This window comes from Orcinus orca, chromosome X, assembly GCF_937001465.1.
Source record: "Orcinus orca chromosome X, mOrcOrc1.1, whole genome shotgun sequence".
In the NCBI taxonomy this organism is placed as follows: Eukaryota; Metazoa; Chordata; class Mammalia; order Artiodactyla; family Delphinidae; genus Orcinus; species Orcinus orca.
Genome location: NC_064580.1, coordinates 46,733,711 through 46,739,975, shown reverse-complemented (window position 1 = coordinate 46,739,975; position 6,265 = coordinate 46,733,711). Strand labels below are relative to the sequence as shown.

The window sequence follows — 6,265 nt, the reverse complement described above, 5'->3', positions numbered from 1 at the left end:
GGTGGAAGCATCTTAGACTGTGCAGCACTTTTAAGGAGAGTTTTCAAGGTCATTGGGGAGTCCGTGAGTCAATGTTGGCCGTCAACTTCTGCTTCTAGCCGAAATGGCATAACTAGTGGTAATTTCCCACTTGTAACAACCAAAAGACAGATCACATAAATGAAACAATGGTTGACAAATCATTGTACATCAGGCAATGTGAAGGACAGTGATACCTGAGAGAGAAGAAACAAAAGAGGCATGAGCAATGACTGCCCCAGATTACTGCCTAGAGTTTCCAGTCTGCTGTAGTGCATCGTGGGGAACCCAGCTGGAGCCAATGGATTCCCTGAGTTAGAAGACAGAGCTGAGGTCTGAGGAGATCAAGGCAACTAGAGTTCAACAGGTGCCAGAGAGGAGAAACCTACAAAGTGAGTGAAGCCCAGGGATCACGCATGTGAGGCCAGGGAAAGTACCATCTGAAAGGCGTAGAGAGAACACTGCTTAGTGCTTGGACTTGGGTGGTCATAGTGCTGGTGTAGTCAGCCAGACTTGAAAACCTCAGGATTCATGGGACATTGGGTTAGGACTCAGAAGGGTCTTTACTCAGTAGTGGGAGTAATTAGCCCTACTCTGAGCACTGTTCCAGTTCCACCTAACAAAATAATATTAAAGATAAAGAAATGGATAATTGAACCAACCAACCAACAGACAAGCATATAAGTAAGTGAATAAGTAAATAATATTGGAGAAGATGAGGGATAATGCTTACTTTCATACACTGCTGGTGTAAGCTGGAAGCCAGGCTAAGAATATGCCTCAAGATTTAAATGTAAAATCTATAGGATCTGTAGGACCTTAGAAGGGTCTCCATCAACACCTGGATGTGAGGTAACTTCCTGAGTCCAGAGAAAATCATGTCAAAGATTAGAGAAGACAATACCTCGTGCTTGCACAGGTATGAGAATAGTTCCCCAATAGCCAGGCTGGAAAACCTCAGGATTCACGGGCTGTTGGGTAGAGAACTCAGAAGGATCTTTTCTTGGTCATGGAGAATAATTAGCCATCGACTGACCACTGCTCCAGTCCTACCAAAGAAATCATAAAAGGAAGACCCAAAAGGATCAAAGTGTTTCCAAGCAATTTAATTGCATACTAGAAAAAACACAAGAATGTTTTTAGCAATGCAAAAATATCCATCATTCAACAAGGTAGCATTCAAAATCAGACATCCAATCAAAACTTAGCAGGCATGAAAATAAGCAGAAAAATTATCACCTCATAATGAGGTGATAAATGAATCAATTGAAACTCGCCCAGAACTGAAACAGATGTGAGCAATAGCAGACAAGGACATTGAAACAGGTATTATAACTGTATTCCATATGTTCAAAAACTTAAGACATGTAAAACATAAAGAAGACACAAATGAATTATAGATGAAAACTACAATGTGAAAGATGAAAAATACACTGGGTGGGATTAACATCAGAGTAGATATTGCAGAACAAAAATACTGAACTTGAAGACAGCTATAGAAATGATCCAAAATTAAGTACAGGGAGAAAAGAAATACTTTTCAGCAATTAACAGAGCATCCATTAACTGTGGGGCAACTTCAAGCAGCCTGATAAAGATGCAGTTGGAGTCCCTGGAGGAGTGGATCAAGAGGTGGGGACAGATAAAACATTTGAAGAAATAATGCTCCCAATTTTTCCAGATTTGCTGAAAACTATAATCCCACAGATGCAAGAAGCCCAACAAAGCCTGAGCACAAATAACATGAAGAAAACTGCACTAAGGCAAATAATAATCAAATTGCTCCAAACCAGTGATAAAGAAAAACTCTTAAAGCAACCAGAGAAACAAGTCATGTCAATTACAGAGAGGAAGTTTTTTCCTCAGAGACAATCCAAAGTGATGATAGTGTAGCAACATCTTTAAAGTACTGAAAGGAAAACAACAAACAAACTCTGTAAACCTAGAATTCTATACTTGGTGAACATATCTTTCTGAAACATGTTGGGCCTTCACGAGGACAGAACACCCCGCTGCCCTCCCCCCACCCGTGTCCCCTGCCTTTTGTTTGTAGAAAAGCTTTGGCCTCCTAGGCCTTCCCCAAGTTCCAAAGAGCAAATTTAATCAGAGAAGTGAGAAAATGCAGAAACAGGGGAAAACAGTCAAAGAAAACAAAATACTATTAGTTTAGTCATAAAACAAAGTCAAGGACCTTTAGTTCCTCCTCAAGAGCTATAGGTAATATTCTGAGCCATGTCCTTGAGTTGCTTTGTGGATACTAAAACCCCCACCAGGTGGAGGAAGTTAACTGCATGCTGACCACCAGCACATAGACCCTAGACTGGTTGGAACCAGAAGGTTGATGATTGAGATTCCCAAAACACCCTGTTACCTCACCTTCAACCAACCAGAGAATTGAGCATGAACTGATCATGCACCCCATGACCTTCTCTTTCATCTTGCCTTTAAAAACTCTTCCCTGAAAGCCTTCTGGGAGTTCAGGTCTTTTAAGCATGAGCTGCATGTCCTCCTTGCTTGGGCCCATGTTGATCACCTTACAATAAATGTTGTACTTTCTTTCACCACGAATCGGTGTCAGTAGTTTGGCTTTACAACACTTGGGTGAATGGGCCCAAGTTTGGTTCAGTAGCATTTCAAAAACAGTGGCAAAAGAAAGTCTTTTTCAGACACACAAAATCTAAGAGGCTCCGTCACCAGCAGCCCCACTTTACAAGAAATGTTAAGGCAAGTCCTTCAGGAGGAAGGAAAATGATAGCAAATGGAAACATAGATCTACACAAAGGAGTGGAGAGCACCTGAAATAGTAACTGCATGGGCAAAGGTATGAGAATTTTTCCTACTATTTAAACCTTTTCAAAGATATTTACTGTTTATGAAAAACCACAATGCAGTGTAGGGATTTAAACATACTATGTGAAAGTAAAATGTATGAAAATACCTCGCAAAGGTTGAGTGCAGAGAAATGGACAATTACTGTAATATTCTCATAGTATAATCTAGCTAAATAAAAATACTTTTATCTTACAGCAATAGACTTTTAAGTAATAAAATTATATGTGATAAGTTCAAGATCAAACACTAACAAAACAAAATGTATTGCTAATAAGCCTACAAAGGGGAAAAATGAACCACACACACACACACACACACACACACAAAGTACCAAAAAAGGAAGAGAAAAAGCACAAAGGGAACAAAGGGCAGGTGGAACAGAAACAAAATCAGCCTCCCAGGAACAGTCCTGCCTTACTATTTCTGTCACATTCAGTTATAGGCTGAGAGCAGCCTGTGGGACGTGTAGTCTAGTAAAAATGTGGAGATGGATTTCAGAATGCAGCAGCTGGTGCCCTCAGACAATTAAATTCCCTGCCCTCAGATTCCTGAGATGCACTTCCTAATGGCACTCACACTGTCTAGAAAACTCTTCCCTCCGATCCTAGTTAACTTCTCCTATTCCTTCTGTTCTGAGGTTCCTGGCACCTCAGGCAAGCTCCTCTGACTTCCTTAAAAAGGCAAATAAATGCTGACAAAATCCCCTTCATTCCCTCTAAACCAGGTAGTACTTGCAAGTTTGTTGTAATTGTTTGTAGAATTGTCCGTCTCTCCCAAGCCCATGGGAGTGTGATTTCAGCATTGTAACTCCAATGCCCAATGTGTTCTGGAATTCACATCACACCCACCCCCTCCTCAGAGGAGTGCAGGGTTCTTCCCAATGCCTGTAGCTTTGTTCCTCTAGATATCCCTGTGTCCTGGTCCCTCACCATCTTCAAGTATCTGCTCAAATGTCTCCTTCTCAATGAGGCTGACCCTGAACACCCATTTAAACCTGCATACCCAGTGATTAGGACTGCCAGACCTCCTTTCCTTCACTACTTTTCTAATAACACATACCACACTGCCTCATTTGTTGATTTATTAAATTCATTGCTTATTGCTGTCTCCCCCACAAGAATATAAACTCCACAAGGGCAGATTTTAGATTGCTTAGTGCACTGGTGCATCCTCAGATCCTACAACACTGCCTGGCATATAGATGATCCTCAATAAACGTCAGTTCCTGGAATGAATGAAGTGCCTGGTGCAGAGTAGGTGCTCAGTGAATGGCAGCCTTTATTATTGTTGTTTTCCCGGTTGAGCGATGCTGGAGGGGAGACAGTCAATGAGAGAACAGTGCAAATTGCTGGACATAGAAGAAGGAAGAAGTTGTTGGATGTGGCCACCACTCACCTAGTTGCCCAGACCAGAGCCCTGGCAGTTGTTCCCAACTGAGTAGATGCTTCTCACTCCCGCAGAGTAGGGGCCATCCCCATTAGTCAGCCCGTCCATACCCAGCACAGAGAGGGACACTGAGGCAGAAAGCAGGAGATGGATCCTTTGTACTTTCCTCTATGACCACTCATCAAACCTCATGTTTACTTTTTTTTTTTTTTTTCAGTACGCGGGCCTCTCACCACTGTGGCCTCTCCCGTTGCGGAGCACAGGCTCCGGACGCGCAGGCCCAGCGGCCATGGCCCACGGGCCCAGCTGCTCCACGGCAGGCGGAATCCTCCCGGACTGGGGCACGAACCCGCGCCCCCCGCAACGGCAGGCGGACTCCCAACCACTGCGCCACCAGGGAAGCCCTCATGTTTACTTTTTAAGTGTTCCAAACTCCCAGTCACCCTGTGTTTGATTGTAAATATTAAAAATGGATATCTTACCATGAAAAATATGAATGTTTTCACTGCAATCTGATCTCTTCCTTCTGCTAAAGAACAATCAAGTGTAATAATCATGATTATTTCTGCCAATCACCATGGGCTGAAGACATAAAACTCTAATAGTAATGATTAGGCCCATTTAACTGAAGAGGAAACTGAGGCTCAGCAAAGGAAATAACTGGACTAAGGTTAACAGAATCAATAAGAGACAAAACTCTGATTTAGCACCTCAACCTGTGAACTTTCTCTCACACGTGTCCTGGAAAATATCCACACTTCTGGGAAAAACTATTATAACTTAAACTCAAATAATGGGAGTGGACTCATAAGCAGATGTGAATACTTGGCCAATTTCCTGTACAACAAACAGAGGTTAAAACTGCTTAAGAATTCACAAGTGAAATAATAAAGTTTTACTGGATAGAAAATGATGAAGCCTCATTAAAACACCCTGAATGAAAAAAGGTCTAATTTTGGCTCTTTTAAAAGTAATTATAAATGTAATTTTTACATGGTTGATATATACAACCTAAGAGACAACATATGAATCTTTAATTTTCTGCCAGATAATAGGTATCATATTATATAAAACATTTTATTTTGGTTGAGCTGTCTTTAATGTTTTTTCATTGGTTCTTTTTTAAAAGGTAGAATACTTAAAAAGTCATGTAACTCCAACGATACAGAAAAAGGAAATAGCCCACACACAAACACTCTTAACATTTTTGCATATCACCGTCCAGGCATTTTTCTCTCTCTATGTGTGAGGATGGGTATACATATACATAATTTACAACATTTAAAATATACTTTATATACAATTTTTGCCCAGCATGTTTTGTTAAAGTGTTTCATTGTTAAATTTATGTATTTTCCTTTAAAATAGAGTAAATTTAAAAGCAAATATGGAACCCTGAACATGTAGCAAAAGAGAACAGTAAGGGAAAAATCTGAGATATTATAAATCTTACATTAAAATCCAGGTGAAATACTGAGTCAGTACTTGATTGAAATGACATGATTTTTGTGTGTCAACATTATATGTCCAGAAAAGAAAAAGAATCAGTTAGAAAATATCTTAGAATAAAATACTGAGAAAATCCAAAATGAAATCTGTAGTTCTTCATAGAATAAAACAATGAAAAGTTACTTACCACTCTAAAAGAGAATTTAAATTAATTAAGAGACTCTCAAGATAGTTTGGTGGTGAGGTTGGTGGTTGGCTGGGGTTGAGATGAGGGGTGACAGTCACCATGGCCCTCCGCAGTTGTGGATCCTCCAGGGCGCAGTGATGTCATGGTACTGCCTCACAATTATAAGATTTTGTTGCCATGGATCACTTAGGGTGCTATTTAGGGGAGTTATTAATCAGCATCACATGAGTTCTTATGTTTTCAATCTTAATGTCTCTGCTTTGTCTATATACAATTGAGGGGTGAGGAATAAAAATATTATACTATGTGACACGGAGCTGAGGTGAACTCAAGTCCCAAATGCTATTGACAGATATCAGGCATGTGCCTTGATCAGATGATCTGTAAGTTGTT

General features: G+C 40.5%; 1 long non-coding RNA gene across 1 annotated transcript; it reads right to left on the bottom strand.

Annotated features, from left to right (window-relative positions):
• Window positions 1-4,229: 4,229 nt before the first annotated feature.
• LOC125963018 (uncharacterized) lies at window positions 4,230-5,944 on the bottom strand. The gene is made up of 3 exons (XR_007474778.1): window positions 5,873-5,944; window positions 4,719-4,765; window positions 4,230-4,364 (listed from the first exon to the last, which is right to left on the bottom strand). It is a non-coding gene; the product is annotated as an uncharacterized LOC125963018 (long non-coding RNA).
• Window positions 5,945-6,265: the final 321 nt, after the last annotated feature.